The 21,751-nt window shown below is 46.4% G+C and overlaps 1 long non-coding RNA gene across 1 annotated transcript; it reads left to right on the forward strand.

Annotated features, from left to right (window-relative positions):
* Nucleotides 1-4,533: 4,533 nt before the first annotated feature.
* Nucleotides 4,534-10,998, forward strand: LOC146006901 (uncharacterized). The gene is made up of 2 exons (XR_014444119.1): nt 4,534-5,434; nt 10,732-10,998. It is a non-coding gene; the product is annotated as an uncharacterized LOC146006901 (long non-coding RNA).
* The last annotated feature ends 10,753 nt before the right edge of the window (nt 10,999-21,751 follow it).

Raw genomic sequence — 21,751 nt, forward strand, 5'->3', positions numbered from 1 at the left:
CATCTTTGCGGACGATACAAAACTTAGCAAAGTCATCAAATCACCAGAAGATGTCACCATGCTTCAAAATGATCTTGCAATTCTAGATGAGTGGGCAAAAAAATGGAAGATGAGGTTCAATGTAGATAAATGTAAGGTTATGCACCTTGGGAGACACAACCAGTGTGCAAGTTACAACCTTAGCGGAGAGGAACTGGGTAATTCCATACTTGAAAAGGATCTAGGAGTCCAAATAGACAGCAATCTAGGATGTAGTGCCCATTGTAATGTAGCTACAAAAAAGGCCAACAAAATTCTGGCATGTATTAAGAGGGGAATGGAAACTAGGGACTCAAGGGTAATTATGCCACTATATAAAGCATTGGTAAGACCTCACCTTGAGTACGGAGTACAGTTCTGGGCCCCACACTATAAAAAGGACATCATAGAATTAGAAAAAGTCCAAAGGCGAGCAACAAAGCTTATTAGGGGAATGGAGAATTTAAGCTACGGGGAGAGATTAAGCAATTTGGGACTATTTACATTAGAAAAGAGACGTTTAAGGGGGGACATGCTCAACATGTACAAGTATATCAAGGGCCAATATAAGGAACTGTCACACACCCTATTTTCTACTAGAAAGGAATCTAGGACGCGAGGGCATGAGTATAGATTAGAAGAAAAAAGATTTCATTCAGCTAGTAGAAAGAATTTCTTTACGGTCAGAACAGTCAAACTCTGGAACTCTCTTCCCAGAGAGGTGGTAACGGCTGGCTCATTAAATGCGTTCAAGGCAAAGTTAGACAAACATTTACTGGAGAAAAACATCCATGGGTACAAATAAGAAATATAATTTGTCTGTAAAATACCAGAACCAACCAAATCAGCAATGGATATCTATACCAGGTTGAACTAGATGGACGCAAGTCTTTTTTCAGCCTTACCTACTATGTAACTATATCCACTAGGGCGTGGAGTTGATTTTATATAGTGTGGCGAGCGCAGCGAGCCACCGAGCCCGAAGCGTGGCGAGCGGACACGGAATGTATTCGACGGAATTGCATTCAAATGGAATGCGATATCGTGAGTCGCTCTGAAAGACCATCCGTGTGCGCTCGCCACGCTTCGGGCTCGGTGGCTGGTTGCGCTCGCCACACTATATACAATCAACTCCGCGCCCTAGTGGATAGTGGGGTAATGAAATGGATAGTAGATCGCATGCAAGACCTATTTCAGGTGTAGACTTTCAATGGTTTACCCAATGTGTCGACCTACAGTAGTGACCTTATCCGGTGCAGTAATCATTGTTTGTTTTTGTGCTTAACTTCAAATAAATGAGGCTTTTCTGTTCTCCGCAGGTGAAGGGCGCACTTGCCCTCAACATCATCTCATTAATTTTCAGCTCCATCGGAGAACTCCTAAACATCTTGGATGTTACATTTATGCCGTACATCTGTTACTACGATGATGTTCTAATCTATAGCTGCTATACCGATGTAAGAACTAGGGATATTCTGAGCCTGTAACCCATACTTACAGAACCTACATTGTAAGTCTCCTCTCCAGGAGAAGCCCGGACAGGAGACACTAGGGATGGACATCGCATGGCGATGTTTCTTAGCCATCAATATTTTCATTACAATCGATGTTTGCGCCATCAAATAGTAAACATTTGATGGTGTTCCGTTGGTCTCACCCTCAGCCGGCCATGCTGCAGTGGTTCTGCACATGCGTGGCCACGATGAAGATGTTAGCGTCATTAGGCCCCACCCCCAATATAGGGAAAACGAAACACCCATGATTCGCGGGTCTGTGGTGAGTGGGAGGAGTTGAATGACACAATCCAATCGTTTAGCCCCACCCCTTTTACTACTATTTTTTTTCTTATATTTACTATTGGAAAACATTTTTTTTGTTTGCTTTTTGTAAATGTTGTATGCCTACTGTAATATGGGCCTCTAACTGAAAATTAGATTTAATTAGGAGATTAGATTTAGACAACCCTATGCACTGTATATAATAATCCAAGGTGTTGGGTAGATATAGTTGTTCTCATACATCTAGCCTCCATACACCATGCAGAGCAGGATGTCTGGCGCTAGTCAGCCACCGGGTCCCATACTCTTGTCTTAGCCACAATGATGCACCAGGAGCCTTTGGTGAATACACTTGTATGCATGATGTAGTGGCTTAACTAGATATTGGTGGGTCCCATAGAAAGAGTTTCTAAGGGCCCCTATGTACCACCCAATGGTGAAAATGTATATTGGTGGGCCCTGTTCAGTTGTGGGCCCCATAGCAGCTGCACTCACTCCCTGCACCTATGGTAGTTATGCCCTTGCGGAGGGCAGTGGCATAACTTGAAATTTTGAGACCGCTTATGAAAAATGTTTCTGCCCCCCATTCATTATTTTTTTTTTACCCGCTGCTCATTGCTAGGGGTTTCTTGCTCAGTGCCAGGGGTTACATGCTCGTTGCCAGGGGGTTACAATACATGCTCATTGCCAGGGGGTTGCATACTAGCCAGGGCAGGTTTGTCCTTTCCCAGCAAAACCCACCACAGAGTGGTAGCCCCCCCCCCCCATTGCTCTCCCCCCCATGTCTCTCCCCCTCATCTCTGCTCCGGCGATCATACGCCAGAGCTTCCGAGCCCTGCCGCTGCCCCAGCCACCGTTCACAATAGCGCCAGAACTCCAGAGTCCCCCCAAGCCGCGCCAAACATCCCCGAGCCTGCTGCCTGCTCCCTGCAACTAATGGCGGCGGGGGCAGAGGCAGCGGAGCTCCAGCTTACGATCGCGAGAGCGGCGAGGTGAGGGAGAGCGATGGAAAGGGAAGAGAGAGCGGCCACTGGGGGTTGTCCAGACAGGTGATGTGCCAGTGGTGCACACCTTCAATATGGTGGTATGCCTGGAAATTTTTTGGGACAGCCCGCTGCGGCAGCGCAGCTGAGCCCCGAAAAATTCCGGGCATACCACTCGAGTGGTTAAAGAATGAGTTTGCCTTTGGGAGTGAACCAAATTAAGGCCCCTGGTGCGCTGAGTGAGGCTGTTTGGTTGCGACTGCAGCAGTGATGTACGTACTGTATGTGATGTGGAAGGTCAGGTACAGGCTGCTCTCTGGACTTTGATCCTGACTATTCCTAATGCTCTAGTTTTTTATTATTACCAAATTTCCCCATTGATCAGCAAGTACAACGAGTAGATTTCCAAACAGAGCTCAATGATTAGATTATTGCAACTGGAGGACAAGGGTTTCTATTTAGTACCTAATATTAAGTATATCATATTAATTTGTTGCATCAGTAAGGCCAAAATGGCCAAGTGTGCAGATAAAGATTGCACAGACATCCAGGTATTTATTGAATTTCTATTGATGACTGACTTTGTTGCTTAATACCATAGGTACACTGATGAAAATCAGGTACTGTATATGGTTTAAACAAATATGCAGTGGCATCGAGAGATGTGTGTGTGTGTGTGTGTGTGTGGGGGGGGGATACTACTACTTTTCCAGGCCCCGTTAGCTGGCAGCAGTACCTGCAGTAGCTCTTCTCAACACAGCACATGCTGCTGTGTGCTGGGCTGCAGTGGGGCCAGGGAGGTGGAAAGTGCTATTTTTTTCTTTATTTGATTCTAAGGGAACATGGCCACACCCCCCATGATTAGGCCACACCCACTGAAAAGTACCTGGGCCTGGACAGGCTCTCTACTGCCCTGCTAATATGCAGTAAACATACTTACCTACTTTATACAGGAATGAAGGAAGGGAGGGAGGGAGGGAGGGAGGGAGGGAGGGAGAAGGGAAATAAAAACTATGAAACAGGGAATACAAACAATTTATCAGTCAGACAAGCCAGCAAAGCAGTGCATGACGGACCAATATTTAATAGCTAATAGATTCATGAAATTGACCAAATCAGAAAATGTACAGCATAAGTACAGTCTAGTTCAGAATGGGGAAGGGAATAGTGTTCCTGGAGTTGGGGGGGAGCAAGGCAGTTCCATTGAAAGGTCCCCAAGAGTCTATAGATACACAACATGGGGATCAGTGGTGGAACTTGTGGGTGGTGAACCCATGTACAATAATATAATTTGGGCCCATCTCCCCTGCATTCTAAATTACAGTATCTATGCAGAAAGCTCAACTTTCACCTCAAAGATAGCCGCAGTTATATCCTGGGTGAAATTTTTACACTGAAGGGTTGGGTGGCATTGGGGTCCACACCAGATATGGGGGTGGATGTATTCAAATACATCCCGTCCCTCATCACCTTGCCACAGCGATGCTAGCACATACTGTATGTATTAACATATGCGCCTAGCATTGAAGTGAGGTGATGGAGGCCCCCCGCGATACCTGTGATGTGGTGTGTGGGGGCCTCTGTCCTCCACCTTCCCTCCTCCTCCCTCCATGCCGGGAAGCCTAAGCAGGCTGTCCCTGGTGCCTCCTCCTCCTTGCAGCTGGAAGGACGTGCGGCTATGTTGCTAGGGGGAGGAGGAGTTTACCTTCCGGGTCCAGGAGGAACCGGAGGAAGGTAATCTAGGAGGAGGGGGGTCGGCATCTGCGGTAGAGGTGATGGGTTGCGGCGATAGAAGCCCATAGGCTTCTATAGGGTATCACCCCCAAAGGTGGCGATATTCTGCCCGGCGGCCGGGTCGGCCGGGTTTTGGTACGTTTGAAAATGTGGTAAAAACCTCAGAAAACAGGGGTTTCACCACGTTTTTTACCTTAGTACATCCTGCCCATGGCCAGCAAGCCAGAAAACCCGCCTGCCCCAGGACTGTTCACAGCAGCAGAAACATATGTTCCTGGAGGGATGAGGTCCATTCTGATTAAGGCGGGGTTAGGGAACCTTTGACCCTCCAACTGTTGTTGAACTACACATCCCAGGAAACCCTGCAACAGGTTTAGCATGGCTCAACAGCAAAACTGTGGCAGGGCATGCTGGGATGTGTAGTTTAACATCAGCTGGATAGGCTAACGGTCCCCCATCCTTGGATTTAGGTTTTTAGGAAAAATAGGAAAAGCAATTTAATAATACAGTAGGTGCTCCACACTTCACTAGCAGAGTCTGTGCGGAGGTACGTAGGTGTGATGGTTCCAGAAACCATAGTACATAATAACCTCAGGTAACTATTGAGTGGCAAGGAGTGACGTCACATCAGTTATACATGTCAGCAAGGTCACCGTTGTTCTGCCACTTGATAATCCAGTAAGATACCACTATATAAGCCAGGAAAAGTAACCGTAGAGTGAGACACTGTGTAACCAAACTAAGGTCATATACGTATGGTCATTCAGTGATACTAAAATCAGATGTCTTTCTTTTCAGGTTGGTGGATATATTGTTGTTTCCATCTTTTTTATTATGAATCTAGTGGTGTCCTCTATGTGTACCACTATCTCTAAGTATGGCTGCCGTACTGTAAAGCGTTTGCCATCAGGCGTCTCCGAGGTAAGAACATGGTGAGAACATTGATTTGTGGCTAGTGCTATACCAGGGTTGCCGACTTTCAAAAAATCCTCTCCGGGAGAAACCCGGAGAGGAATCTTGCATTACGAGGTTTGGGGGCGGGGCTTAACAGTGATGTCATTAAGCCCCGTCCCATTAAGGCAAATAGCCGAAATAACTGATATCCATGGAGGGGGCGGGGCTAAAATGACACGATTTTGCCGTTTTAGCTCCGCCCCCTCCCCTGAGACCCGCGGATTGCGGCATATAAATGCCGCGATCGGGGGGGCTCAGTGGGGGTCCCCCTAATTCTGGGAGGGTTGCCCACCCTTCCGGGGGCCGGGAGGAAGGACACGATTTTCGGGAGACTCCCGCAAATTCCGGGAGGGTCGGCAACCCTGTGCAGCTATACTGGTTAAGTGCATAGGAAGTAGTACTATGTATTATTTGGCCCATTCAGACATGGTGGTGCGCGAATATGAGCAGGCACAAACTCGCTAAGTGATTCACTTCAGGAGGGGCAGGAGTGGGCATCCCCAAAAAAACATTGGGTGTTCCACCTGGCTGACATCATAACCAGCGCCCGCCCCGAAGTCGGCGATCTGCGGCCATCTGAAAGGTAAGCATTGGCTTACTTTTCAGACCGAAGGCTGCAGAAATCATTCGGTAGTCAGCGACTATCGAATGATTTCTCCTCCGTTTCGCTACTTTTGAGGGGTGGTGTTAGGGAACACATCCCTTGCATGCTAGCGATGGGATTTGGGCGCTGGGGGGACCGGACGATTGGTCGGGCTGTGTTTACTTGTTCGCTAGGCTGCGAATATACAAATCAGGCCCTATGTCCACTGCGTGAACCCAGTCAGCAAGCAAGGCGGGCAGACACTGGGACAATTGCTCTTCGGAGTCTGAATAGTCAGAATCAGTGATAAAAATATCGTTTCACCCCTGATTTTGGTCTGTTCTCAGTATGTTTTTGCACCAAATACAGATTACTTATACAGCATGAATAATCATATCGAGGCTGAGATTGTAGTTCATTTTGACATATGTCAGACTGTATGAGGACAATTTAATTCAGTTTCAGTTTGTTTTTGCATATATATATATATATATATATATATATATGTGTGTGAAAATAGAATGGGAGGCGCGCTTGTAAGCAATATGTAAAACACACTTTACTAAGGTATAAAAGCTCACATACACATACTGTAGGTGTTAAAAGATGATCAATTCAGCCGCCAGCGTCCATACGTCAGTATACATGGGAATCCCGGTTCAGCAGCTTAGCAGCGTGATAGCAGCACAGCAATGTGTCTCCGCAACTCAGGATCAGACCAGCCGGTTCAACGTCACTAAGAACACGTCCTCAACACGTTTTGTCCGATGGACTTCATTTAGTCCGAGAGTCCATCGGATGAAACGCGTTGAGGGCGTGTTCTTAGCGACGTTGAACCGGCTGGTCTGATCCTGAGTCATGGAGACACATTGCTGTGCTGCTATAATATATATATTGGTAGGCAAAACAGCACTCGAGTAAGAAGCAGGGTCCAGATATAGTAATATACAGCACTTACCCAACCTGAGGACCAGGACAGGAACAGACCAGCAGTCACAAGGTTAAGTGAAGAAAAAAAGTGTATTGATAATTCAGAGCATCATACAGAGCAACAAGTGCAGCATGGCTGACCCAACAGCTGTTTCAACTGGACACCTTCCAATTTTTGTCAGGGGTGACGGGTCCCGTGAAGGCGGCTGCAGGCTTAAATGCATTGATCAATTCATGAACTAATTCTCCATTATTTATTAATATCAGTTACTTTAGTGAGTGCAGAGCCCCTACAGTTTATATATATATATATATATATATATATATATGCCTCATTTTATATAGTGTAATCTTTTGAAGGGTGGATGGTATTTGTCAAATGAATACAATATGGTGTTTTCATAGGACAGGAAGGGGGAATATACATATTGTAAACTGATTTAAAGTGTTTTGTTTCTGGCAGATATATTTATCATAGACAAAGGCCATTGTCTGGTCATGTGAGACCATATAGGACAAGTGTTTAAGACTCATTGCTTTTTAATCCTAGTACAATATTGTTCACTTTATGTCTTAAATCTATATAATCTTTATAATCCATGTTATACTTTGTATTCATTTCCAACCATCAAAATTGAGTCAACAGTTCCCCATAATATTTTTTATTACCATTTATAAATATATATATATTTTGCATTTCAGTCTTTAGAACATGGGTCTTCAATCTGTGGCCCTCCAGATGTTGTGAAACTACAAATTCCAGCATGCCTTGCCACAGTTTTAACACTCCCTTATAGCAAAACTGTGGCAAGGCATGCTGGGATTTGTAGTTTCACAACATCTGGAGGGCCGCAGTTTGAAGACCCATGCTTTAGAACTATGAAATAGCTTATATTGGAGTTTTCAGTCTATATAAACTAGAATCAGTCAGTGTTCGAGAGCCTGAATAAAAAAACACTGGCAGTGGCCGCAGAAGTGCATGGAAGATCTGTAATATAACTCATCCTCTAGACACAGAGGGGGCAACCAATCAGATACTATAGATTATCTTCTAGAAGGTGTCAAATAAATAAGAAGTAGATTCTTAATAAATCCATATTTATATATTTAAGTTATGTGGTGAAGTACTTTTCTGGGGATCCACCCATCTGGGCCTCCTCAAACTTAACCCATCTACAGCAATCAGGCCCTACAGTAAATGTTTTGTCTGTTCATTCGTATGGACAGGGGGCTCATATGTGTATACTGTAGATAATTGCCTAACCGGGAGGATTCTGAAAATGTGGTGCCCCTCCTGCCCTCACAGAAAGGTAGTCCATTCTCCTCGGACCCTCCACATCCCCCTCAGCCACATAAAAGAATTCTCATGATTGCAGTGCTCCGGGGAAGGGGCGGGGCTACAATAACACTTGCACCCATCCACACTGTCAAATCTGTACATCGGCTTCTCCCAGAGAGGAGTATAGAAAAAAGTAGGCATGGATAATAGGGTGGCCAAATCCCAGGATCAGGATCCCGGGATTTGGCCCCAAAATTGCCAGGATTTGAATCCCGGGATTGGAGCTTCCAATCCTGGGATTTCAGGATTAGACTACACGCACAGCGTGATGTGGTCAGAGGTCACGCTGCGCATCACACTGTGCAGCCAACTGAACAGGCCCCCGCACCGCCGCTCCCTACTACCGGAGGCTCTTCGCTGAGAAGAACTCGACTGCAGCTGTGACCAGGTTAGGCATGACTGTGTGTGGCCGGGAGAAGCCCGGCAGCGAGCGAATTGTGACACCGGAGCTGCAGCACTGTGGCCTGTGCAGCGTGACCTATGGGTCACGCTGCGCAGGCCGCAGCACTGAACCCGCTCTCTGCCCAACTTCTCCCAGCTGCACAGTCCAGTGACACACTAACCTCCCTCCAGCATCACACCAGAAGCCTGCCTCCATTCCGCTGCTGCCTGCCCCGCTCAAAGTAAGATCCATGGATGCCAATCCCGGGAATCCCGGGATTGAGCATTTTTCAATCCCGATTCCCGGGATTGGCATCCCTAATGGATAGTCTAGGTTTCACATCATAATGTGCACAGTTTGGCATCTCCTATATATATTTTCTAAAATGTATGGCTTTTAATAAGGGTAACAAAATTGGATCTGGGGGGTAGGTGTGTACTTGCGCTGCTGACAGTTTAGTGGGAAAATTTTAACACTCTTTTTTGCGAGACAATTGTGCAGAAGAAATGAATGGAGGACACACTGCTTGAATAGTACAAATTTTATGTATAAAAGATAAAAAAGCTTGCAATGACAATATAAAAATAATTACATATATAGAAATAAACAAAAATAAGAAAATAAAAACCTAATTATATGAAAACAGCAATAGGGTTAATAACAATATAGTGGGCTTGTTGGAATGAATACCATATAATAGGGTTTTTTTGAAAATAATACTAGACGTCTAGTTTGGGTGCTCCGCTTTTTAAATGGATTATATAGCAGCAATTGTAGAAGTCCAAACAGTTTATTATACAATAATGAGTATGTTGAATTAATATCCGGATAGAGTTATTGTTAGTAATATGAGTAATTGATAAACTGTCTTGAGAAAGTCTCCATTGGATTCAGGAGACGAAACGCGTTGACGTCACTTGATTACAGACGCATTTGGGCTACAAGCTGCCGCAGACGAGAGTGCTGTACCTGTCCAGCTCACATCTACTCCGTCCACCCTACCGAACTAACACCCCCGCATCCTGCCGGGCTCACGCCCCCAACATCTTTCACAGCGTCTGCACGAATCGGACGCTCCTGCTGCCGGAGGAGCTGGCGCTGGCTGACGGCGCATTGAAGCGTCTTGTATGAGATCCACTCCAGCCGCCCCCCCGATCAGGAGCAACCAGCTGACGACCTGTCAATAAAGGGGTGAGATACAACCAGAGCCCCGCTCTGAACCATATCTTTTTCAATTACCGCAATTACCACCATTGTCAGGCTACCTATCTTTGGATGCGTGTGAAGCTACATGCTTAATTCAACAAATCACCCAGTTTATCAATTACTCATATTACTAACAATAACTCTATCCGGATATTAATTCAACATACTCATTATTGTATAATAAACTGTTTGGACTTCTACAATTGCTGCTATATAATCCATTTAAAAAGCGGAGCACCCAAACTAGACGTCTAGTATTATTTTCAAAAAAACCCTATTATATGGTATTCATTCCAACAAGCCCACTATATTGTTATTAACCCTATTGCTGTTTTCATATAATTAGGTTTTTATTTTCTTATTTTTGTTTATTTCTATATATGTAATTATTTTTATATTGTCATTGCAAGCTTTTTTATCTTTTATACATAAAATTTGTACTATTCAAGCAGTGTGTCCTCCATTCATTTCTTCTGCACAATTGTCTCGCAAAAAAGAGTGTTAAAATTTTCCCACTAAACTGTCAGCAGCGCAAGTACACACCTACCCCCCAGATCCAATTTTGTTACCTTCTATTGTGGGATAAGGCATCCCCACAGGTGTTGTATGCAGCAGCAGACAGCTGATTAATTAAGCACCACGGTGTGAATATATTTAACCCTTTATACAGCGCCGGGGACCTTGCTAAACTGAGATTGGGCAGTCTAGCCACTCTCAGTAAGTAAGGAATCTCCTATCTTGCTTTTAATAAGGGTGCCATTTATTTTGAGTTATTACTCCTAAACTTTTAATGATCTAAAACATTATTACTGATACCATTGCAGGTAATTGTCATTCAGAGGGAATTCGTAGCTCCGACACCAAGCAACTCTTCAGCTTCCCAAACAATGGACACTTTCTGAAAATGATGTTGATTTTTCTTAGCATGTGGAGAGTGGGATGGACCACTCTGAGAGCTCTGACTGTGGGCGGGGCCTCCGCTTCTGATTAGACCAACAATGACTATAATATACAGCAGCACTTCTCGTTTCTTTGCACCGCAATGGCTGTTTATTTTTATTTCCCAACTTTAATAAAACACTTCGAATCACCCCCTTGCTTTAGATTCTCAAAGTTCATTGGAATAATTTGCAATGTGTTGCTTTTGCAGGAGATAAAGACTTATAAAAATGTTTCAATGTATCATACCTCCCAACTTTTGTTCTAAAGAAATAGGGACACTCGCGCGGCGAAGCCGCGCGAGCGCCCAAAAAGGGGGCGGGGCGTATGCAAATGAGGGCGCGGCTTATGCTAATTAGCCGCGACCTCATTTTCATACGAGAATAGACGCTGTGCGCATGCGCACAGCGTCTATTCTGCTAGATTGGGGGGGTCTCCCAACTGTCACCCCCCGCAGCGGGACAATGCCTGCCGCGGGTGGGACAGCGGGACAGTACCCGAAAATCGGGACTGTCCCTCTAAAATCGTGACAGTTGGGAGGTATGTTGTATATACAAGTCCTGGACAGCATATGAGAGGGACAATGTCATGTTGCTGTAACTGTTATAGGATAAATATTATACTATGCTCCGGTGACATGACTATATATATATATATATATATATATATATATATATATATATATATATATATATATATATATATATATATATGTGTGTGTAATTAGATTGAAGAAAAGTATTTATTGATAATTGATGATGATATATTAATATGATTAAATATATTTTTTGATGACTTTTGCGCTGCTTTAATAGTTGGGGGGACAGCTACATGGGTGAAATGTCATAACCATCCAGGCCTCTAGACTGTTTTCAGCATGGTGTAGTGTTAGGAATGTGAGAGGGGCTCTCTTTTTCACTTTTGTTTGTTTATATTTTTGTAGTGTCAACTTTTTGTTCTGGGTGGCCGGTTCAGAACGGCCTTAGGTTTTCAAGGACAGTTTATGATTTTCCCTTGGGCACTGGCCTTGGAGAAGGTTAGGTGTCAGTGTCAGCTGGGAACAAGGGCCCCGTCTGTCCAGGTTGGCCCTTTGTCTTCTCCAGTTAAGGTTGTTGGCCTCAAGTTGGTGGCAGTTGGCCACATCGGAACATCTCCAAGGTCCTGTGATGGGTGCGGCAGTTGGCCCTCCAATTACAAGTCATTGGCAGTGTGGGCAGTTGGCCCCTGGTTGTTATTTTGTGCTTAGGTGCTAAAACTAGGTCAATATTTTCCCGCCACCAAAACCTAGTTTAGTTTAAGGTTAAAAATAATATCCCTTTAATAAAAAAGTGGACCCTTTCACTACCAATATGGTTGTCCCAGTGATTACTTCTTAGATATGTGCAGTGTGAGTGAAGTGAGATATTGGCCAATACAGAGTTCGTGGACGATAGGAAAAGAGTTACCTAAGACAAACTGAAGAGATGGCCTCCACACTGCATTGGCAGGCAGTGATATGGGTGATATTTATAGTAAACCTTAACACCAGAAACTCTCTGTAGAAACTACAGTACATGCCAGGACTGAAAGCAATTTAATTTATTATTATTAAATTATAATTTATTATTATAATAATGAAATGTAAATTTTGGGGTGTAAAAGGGCAAAGTGTTGGAAATGAGGGTACAAGATATGGCACAGATATATCGGGCTGCTTTATGAGTGAGACAAGCGTTTTTATACTTGCAGGTGGGAGTAATCTGGGGGGTTTTTTGCTATTTTTTTTTTTAAATGTCTTTAATTGACCCAAATATATTCTGATATACATTTTCATGTACCCCAAGTTTTATGTTAGAAGTTTTTAACACTTAAAACTTCACCTCTTTACCTTTTTTTTCAGTGTTTGTTTTTAAAAATGTATATGGCAGCCATACAGTATAACAAATTTTAAGTACACTAAATCTTTTTACAATGTCCTCTAATATACTACTATACTGTTATCCTATGTTACTTTGCCATTATTTTGCGCAGCCTAGCGAACAGGTAAATGCCGTCCCTGCAAGAACTTTACCCTCAATGAGAGTTTTTCAAAGCTTTTTAATTTGCAATCGCGTCTCATTGAATAATTTCGGGGGGGGATTTAGATTTCATGATAATATACCTGGGGCCCCGACTTTCAAAATCAGTTTGTGGGGTGGCATGCCTGAAGGATGTAAATCAGGTGTCACTATAAAAAGCCACCGGCCCCCTCCCAACTTCAAGGCCTGGTGCCCAGGGTACTCACCCATGCTGCCTGGGAAGGGCCGTCACTCCCCGCTGACACAGTCAGCACCGTCAGCCCAGCCACGCTGCCTGGCGCTGTGCTCCACTGTCCAGGTCCCTCCTCTTCCCCTCACCAGTCCCAGCTGCTACTGCTGCCACAGACACCCAACCCCCCAGCGAGCCGCAGCCAGAGACACCACCACCGCGCCACGTGACCCGTGCCAGCCAAGTCCCCCTCTGTCCTAGCAGCAGCGCCACCTCCCTTCCCAGATACTGAGTCTGGGCAGCAGTCATAGAGGGAGAGTCCGGCCCATGGCTGTTACCAGGTGTGCTGATGTCACCCAGCTGCCCTGCCCCTCGCTGAGTCGTCTCAGGCACACTGCCTGGCCCTGCCACAGTAATATTTCTTTAAATTGATTTACAAAAATTGTTATTGCTATACGGGATAGGCCGATGGTGAATATAACTAAACCTTCCTGTAGAACTGCCCTACACAATAGTTAAAACTGCACAAAAATTCATCCAGTGGCTTTCAAGATTAGCGCATTCAGACAGACAGATGCGCTTCGGGGAATTTATTTTATGCTATGTAAAGATAACTGCACACTTGTAGCACCCTCTACTGGAAACTTTTGTTCAGTATTGTGGGCTCCTTGAGAAGTCAATTGTAAAAGCGAGCAGGTAAACGCTGCACCGCCGAATGCACGCCCCCCCCCCACCGAGCAAATCCTAACACTACACATTCGCTCACATGCGGCCGCACAGAGGTAAAATCACTTGATGTTCGCTCACAATGACGTCATTTGACATCAGCCTGCCGCCCCAAGCAGGCATCTACACACCTGCGGGCCCATAGAAATGTATCAATGTAAAATGGTCCCTGAGACCCGATTTTATATTGGACCCAATGTTAAATGCCCCCCAGACCCCATTTTTTATTGTATACCCACCCTAATGGTAAATTATATGTCAAATGCCCCCCAATGTTAATGCCACCCCACGATGAACGGCAACCCGAAGCGTGGCGAGCGGAGCGAACCCGCGAGGGGCGGCGGTATGCGTCCTCCGACCTTTTCATACCCCCACTATCCACATCGGCGTGGAGTTGATATTATATAGTGTTGCGAGCGCAGCGAGCCACCGAGCCCGAAGCATATAGAGCGCAGCGAGCCCCGCCAGGGGACGCGCATTACTTCACAGGTATTACGTGTCCGCTCGCCACGCTTTGGGCTCGGCGGCTCCCTGCGCTCGCCACACTATATAAAATCAACTACACGCCGATGTGGATAGTGGGGGTATGAAAAGGTCGGAGGACGCGTACCGCCACCTCTCGCGGGCTCGCTGCGCTCACCACACTTCGGGTTCGCGTTCTTTGGGGGGTGGCGTTACCAATGGGGGGGCATTTGACATACAAATTACCCATCAGGGTGGGTATACAATCAAAAATCGGGTATCGGGGCCATTTAACATAGGTTCCTATGTAAAATCGGGTGAATCGCATTGGTCGCATCGCATGCCATTATAATGGCATGCGATGGACCCGATTTTACACTTGTCGGGAAACATCAAAAAAAGCCAGAAATCGGGTCGGGCGGGTTCCATCGCGTACCTTAAGTTAAGATATGCGATGGGACCCGATGGTCCGTGCTAGGAAACAAGTACCGAAGCAACTGTTAGTAATGTGCTGTTAGTAAATGCTAGACAGGCATTGCTACTAAGGGCCAGATGCACTAAGCTTTAAAAGTGATAAAATGGAGAGTGATAAACAACCAACCAATCAGCTCCTACCTGCCATTTTTCAAACACAGTCTGTGACATGACAGATAGGAGCTGATTGGCTGGCTGTTTTATCACTCTCCATTATATCACTTTTGAAGCTTAGTGCATCTGGCCCCAGGTCTCAAAATAATACAATATAATGCCAAATACATCATTCTTAAAACAATTTTTAGGATCAAATCAAAGTTACGATCTTAGAACTTCATTTATTAAGATTCACATTCCGGCCATGTTCACAACCTGCAGTCACATGTTCAGGAGTCACCAATCATGTAATATGAGATCGGGGCCTCTAATTGGTCCAATAAAGTTACAAGAAAGCACATCTCACCTGTGGAGGAACCATTCAAGGCAGCCATCTTGGGTGCGCTGCATAGGTTGCTGCAGCATACCTCCCAACTGTCCCGCCAAACGCAGGAACGTCCCAGTTTTTGGCATTGAAATTGTAGTGGCGGGGGGGCTCTGAATTCGAAGTTACGCCACTGGATATATATATATATATATATATATATATATATATATATACACACACATAAAATTTAGAAGAAGAGACAGGAAAGAAAAGAAAGTGAAAAGGGGTGGGGAGGGGGCGGAGCCACACCGGTGGCTTCTTGTTGGGGGTGTGGCCAGAGGGACAGTGCCCCCTGATGTGCAATGCCATTTTTATGGCATTGCACAGTGGTGGGCGGGGCTAAAACGGCGCTATTCACGTAATTTGACCTGCGGACCCCCCCCCCCGGGTGCCAGGTGGTTTTGTGGGAGGGTTGCCCCTCTTTCCAGGGGGCCGGGAGGGGGGACCCGATTTCCGGGGCCCTCCCGGGCATTCCGGGAGGGTAGGCAACCCTGGGACAAGCATCTTTTGTTGAAAATTTTAAAAAACATTTCTTGATACATAAAAGAAGATAAGAAACTGTTAAAAGCAATTTTAGGATAGGGGCTTCACTTAGATTAGGTAAGTGTCTCTGCCCTCTTGTTGTACCAGTTTCGAAATACCCCTTACCACCCCCACACTTATTGCTGCTCGTAATGCCAGCAATACCTTTTACCACAGACTTTTGCTTTTTAGACCTGTATTCCATTAACACTTTTTGGGAAAAGGACTCCCCTTGTGATAGGCGCTAGTATAAAAAATTTTATTCCAAAATTCCCATATGATTTTATTCTACCAAAATTCAATCAATATAGCAGCAGGCTAAATGGTGTGACTGTGAACTCACACCTAATCAAGGTTTTAGATGCACTTTCTGTGCAACTACACCTATAATCCCAAATATTTTTGTAAAAAAAAAAGACTGCGCTTATAAGAACCAGGTGCATGTAGGTCTGAATTAACGCTCACCACTTGCTTTTAAACAATTATATTTATTAAAAAGTATTAAATTCCTATAAATTTATTTTTGCAATAATATATACACATACAATCAATACTCGGTGGCCACCTATACTGTATGGTGTAGTTTAATAAAACAGTATTACTACTCGATCAAATAAGCTTTCTTTGGGCTTGTATGGCTCTAATTACCAAAGTGAAATTTACTTTTTCCAGGAGGGATAATAATAGAAGCCAGTAGAATAGTGTCGGATTCAGTATTGAATCCCGGCGGTCGGGATCCCGGCGTTCAGAATCCCGACGCCGGAATCCCGACAGCCGAAATGCCGACAAGGGGGGGACGTGGATCGCCCCCCTTGCGGGCTCGCTGCGCTCGCCACGCAGCGGGCCCGGTGCCTCGCTGCGCTCGGCACACTAATTTATTCTCCCTCCAGGGGTGTCGTGGACACCCCAGGAGGGAGAATGTGTCGGCATTTCGGCGGTCGGGATTCCGGCGTCGGGATTCTGAACGCCGGGATCCCGACCGCCGGGATTTTAACTGCATCCCATAGTGTCCAGTCTCCGCTTATGAGCTGTATAAAGTAAATGTCCACTGCACTTTAATGAAGTTTTATACTCACAGACTCCACGTTTGATGTAAATACTGGGCAGTTTGAATTAGCAGGGAGGCAGGAGAGCTTGTGTGAATTAGCCGTGTCCGTAGCTCTTCGTTCTACGCCCGCAGTATCAGACGCTATGACGCTGACCCAATGCCGCAGTTGTAGTCAGTCCAGATGCCGCGTCTGTCACTCGCGGCTGGGGTCTCCTCCGTCAAGCGTCTGCCTAGCCCGTAGTACTGCAGAGTGGCGTCTCTCACCCTCCCTCTTGCAGCAGCAACACAATATAGCTGGGTCTGTGTCTCCGTAATACTTGGTGTGCAGGTTCAATTGAAGATGACAATTAGCAATGATATGGTAACTGGCAGAGAGTCCCTCCTTGGATCCAAAGTTACCGGGCAAGTTCCCAACTAACGCGTTTCGCTCTATTGGAGCTTTTTCAGAGAGTCTGTATTCCATTAAAACAAGCTCCCATCAATCAATTATGTGTGTTTTGCATTATTAATTGTATTACACCATTGTCATATCACTACATATCTGTGTCATCCAGATATGATTTTGACTTTATTTGCATGTGCTGTAATGGTGTGTACACACGGTCAGATGTGCCTTCAGATACTATCCACGATCAGATCGGATCGTGGTAGTATCTGAAGGCACATCCGATTTGTATACAAGTCTGACTATATAGTGCAGATCTGCACTATATAATCATGGCAGACAAGACTTTCTGCCTTGCGATATGTGAACGCGCATCGGAATCGGATCGGGATCGCAAGGGTTAAAACCCTTGCGATCTGCATCCGATTCCGATCCGATGTTGACTATATCGTTGACTATAAAACTGAAATAGGCAGGAGATCATGGTGTGGCTGAGAGAAGTTTTATATTGTAGTAAGTGCACGCCTGATTGGTGGTGTTAGACATGCCCAATAGGCATACCTCCCAACGGTCCCGCTAAACGCGGGAGCGTCCCGATATATGGGGACGTTCCCGCGTCCCTCCCACGGCCGTCGGTGTCCCGCTGCGGGGGGGCAGTTGGTAGTTCCCCCCAACCTGACCGAATAGACGCTGTGCGCATGCGGACAGCTATTCGCGGCCGAAAATGGGGGGGGGTTAATTAGCATAATCAGTGCCCTCATTTGCATAGACCACGCCCCCTTTCGGGCGCGTCCCTATTCTACTGTGAAGAAAGTTGGGAGGTATGCCAATAGGTGGTGCTAGGCACATAGCTTTGACAGTGCACCCCCTAATAAAATGTGCTGCGCACGCCTATGGGCAGAGATATATTCTTAGAAAAGCACATGAGGAGAGAGGGCCCTGCTCGTTAGAGCTTACATTCTAAAGGGAAGGGGCAGACAGACTGGGGTAACACAGCAAGGATAGGAGTGAGCATAAACAGAGGGTTAATTGAGGACTAAAAAGCCAGATCAAGTTGGCTCACCCAGTCCACGGGATAAAGATAAGATAGTACTTTAGACACATAGGGGCCCATTCATCATTCAATATTTGTGGCGAAATCTCCGAAAACAACCGGTTGCGGTTAAATACCTGAAAACAGCCGCAAATATTAAGTATCACCCCAATGTATGTAGGAGGGACCGCAGCAGGAAGCCTGAATTGTAGTAAGTCCTTCTGTTGCCCACATGTTGAAAGGAGTAGAGGCTAGTCAATGTTATATGGCCTAATAACGGAAGAAATAAAGAATAAAAGGCGTTAAGATTCCATTTGTTGTGGATTGTGCGCCAAACTGACCATGCCGACATCAACAGGGTATTATCCAACTCAGATGGGATTTCAAATCTATTAAGGTGTGATATTTCAGTTTTTTCCAAGTTCTGTAATAATGTGAAACATACAGATGGAGCGGGTCTCTTCTTTGCAGGGGATGGCGATGGTGACGCCAGCCGCCATCCCCCGCCACCCACCATCTGTATCTGCGAAAGGGGATGCGCGCGTACAAGATGCGCGCGCGTCCCCTTCCGACGGCGCTTCCCCCGGGTCCCCGCCGGCTTGTCGGCGGTCACCTGGGGTCCCCACCGCCTCCCCGCACCCCAACCCTGTCCGTCTCCCTGAAGCGGAGATGGACAGGTTCCCGTCGCCCCGCCGTACGGAAACTGAGACGCGCGTGCGCATGAGACGCACGCGCGTCTCAGTCAGATGGAGAGCCGGGCTGCTGGCGGATCGCCAGCGGTGATCTTCTGGCGATTCGCCAGCAAGAGGGAGCCCGGCTCCATCTGTATATCAATGTTGTAAATCATTTCTAAGTATATATATGATGACTAGGTGATTCATCGCGCCTTATGGGCGCTCTTGACACCGTCGTAAGGGGCTGCGCCCCCTTAATTTGTGAACATTTGTATATGAGAAAGATGGTTAGAATTGTATAAAAGATGGTCTGTATTGTAACTTGAGTTATAGGTGAAATGTGTTAAATAGAGAGCATATGATGTGGAAGGGGGGGTGTATTGTTTTGTTTAATTAAAAAGCGGTTACAGAGTAAGATGTACATTGATAGTGTGGATGGTACAGTGACATTTGTGGGTGTGGGGGGGGGCTGTGTGTGCATGTTGTTTAGGTGTGTGTGTGCAGTAGTATAGTAGGGTGTTTCTGAGTCAGCGGCTCCCCACTGGCGGAGGTCACGACACAGGAAAACAGGAGGCTGGGTAGTGATAGGGGTGTGTGGGCATAAGGGGGACTAAAGAGGAGGGTGGGAGATACTGTGCAGCTTCTGCCAGTGGGTGAGGGTCCAGCGTGGCAGTACAGGAGTACAGGATGGTGGCCCTTAGTCAGTGTCTCCTCCTACTGGGTGGGAGTTCGGGTGCATGAGAGCAGGAGGCTGGGCTATGAGGCATGATAGGGGCATGTGGGCAAAACAGCGTCAGCGACTCCCCAGTGGTGGAAGTTACGGTTCAGGAAAGCAGGAAGCTGGGTAGTGATAGGGGTGTGTGAGTATACGGGGGACTAAAGAGGGACTTAGGGGTGCTGTGAATTGTGGGAGGGGCGTGGGGGGTGCCGTGAATCAAGGGAGGGAGGGGGCGCAGGTGTCGGCGAATCGCGGGAGAGGGCGGGGGTCCGCAAAGCGTAGGAGGGGGCGTGAATTGCTCGAGGGGGGGTTGCGAATCGCGGGAGGGGGGTGCGCGGGGGGTCCGTGAATTGCGGGTGGGGGGGGGGTTGCACGGGGCGCGATGAATCACCTAGTTGGTTATATATTCTTGTAGAAGGATGGTAGGATGTTGCTGTCATTCAGAATGCATTTACATAAACAGTAATAGTAGCAGTAAAAGGTCTGACTTAAAACACCTACAGTAAAACAGAACAGGTGTTATATATTATACAAAGAATTGGTTGATGATGTGTAGGTTGACGTGCACATAGTTCATAGTTGTCACTGGAAAAAAATTGCTCCAAGAAAAAATCAACACAGAAAGTTCAACACATGTAAATGTTGACATAAGTGTGGCACTTCATCGGTGTCCATGTCAACACATGAGAATGAATATGAAAACATTCAAAAAAAGAAAAATAAATCTTCAAAAACTTATGTCAACCTTTTTCATTGTCGACCATAGCCGTGCCAGTGTTTTGCATGTGGCATTCAATCCTGGGGTTGCCGTGAATCACGCGCGGGGGTGGGGAGGGAGGAGGTGAGGGGAGTCCGCGAATCACGGGAGGAGGGGTCGTGGGTGGAATATGTGAATTGCGGGAGGGGGGTCGCGGGGGGGGTGCCGCGAATCGTGGGATGGGGGGGTGCGGGGGGTTGCAGTGAATCGCGGGAGGGTGGGTCACGGGGGCGGGGGGTTGCCGCAATGACAGGAGGGGGGGTCAGAGGTGGGGAATCGTGGTAGGGGGGGTCGTGGGGGGCACCGTGAACCGCGGGAGGGGGGGCCGGGGGGATGGCGCGAATCTTGGGAGGGGGGGTCGCAGGGTGCCGCGAATTGCAGGAGGGGGGGTGTCACAGGGTGGGGCCGAGAATCGCGGGAGTCACCGGGGGTGCCACGAATTGCGGGGGGGTGTGCTGCAAATCGCAGGAGGGGGGTCGCGGGGGGTGCCACGAATCGCCACAAGAAAAAATCAACACAGAAAGGTCAACACATGTAAATGTTGACATAAGTGTGGCACTTCATTGGTGTCCATGTCGACACATGAGAATGAATATGAAAACATTGAAAAAGTGAAAAATAAATCTTGTCAATCTTTTTCATTGCCGACCATAGCCATGTCAGTGTTTTGCATGTGCCATTTAATCGTGGGGATGCCGTGAATGGGGGGGGGGGGGAGGGAGGGAGGTGCATACCCAACATGACCCTCTCCAGGAGGGACACATTGCTCTGTTTCTGGACTTCTTAATTTATGGATTACCATCACCTGTGCTTAAACACCTTTCTTATCAATGACCCTGTTTAAAATGACAGGTGATGACAATCATAAATTAAGATGGAAGTCCACAAACAGAGCATTCTGTCCCTCCTGGAGAGGGTCATGTTGGGAGGTATGGAGGTGTGGGGCGCTCACCTGGTGTGTCTGGTGTGTAGCTGTGTCTTTGCTGTGTAACATGGAGAGGAAGAGGATGTCTGGCACTGTCTGTGGGCTCACTGGGCTGGTTCTCTGTCATGTGAGTCAGAGGCTCCACCCAGGGTTATATCTCCAGACACACTTTGAGTGACAGATGTAGCCAAATATATGAGATGATAATCCTGAGCAGATACTGATTTTAGAACCTGTTATTATCCTCAGATGCAGCTGCAATTTCTGTTCCTATTGATAACATTACAGTAGGTAAAATCTCCACAGACTACTCCCAGTAATGTCATAATCTGAAGCGATTCTACTAGTTTATGGAGACAGAGTTCTGTACTGACTTTGTAGCATGGATGTCTCTCTCTCTTCTCTCTCTCTCTCTCTCTTTTCTACAACTGATAAGGCCTCCGGCAGGTAATGTTTTACAGCCTGTAGAAT

The sequence above is a fragment of the Crinia signifera genome, chromosome 6, assembly GCF_055691185.1.
Source record: "Crinia signifera chromosome 6, ASM5569118v1, whole genome shotgun sequence".
Lineage (NCBI taxonomy): Eukaryota > Metazoa > Chordata > Amphibia > Anura > Myobatrachidae > Crinia > Crinia signifera.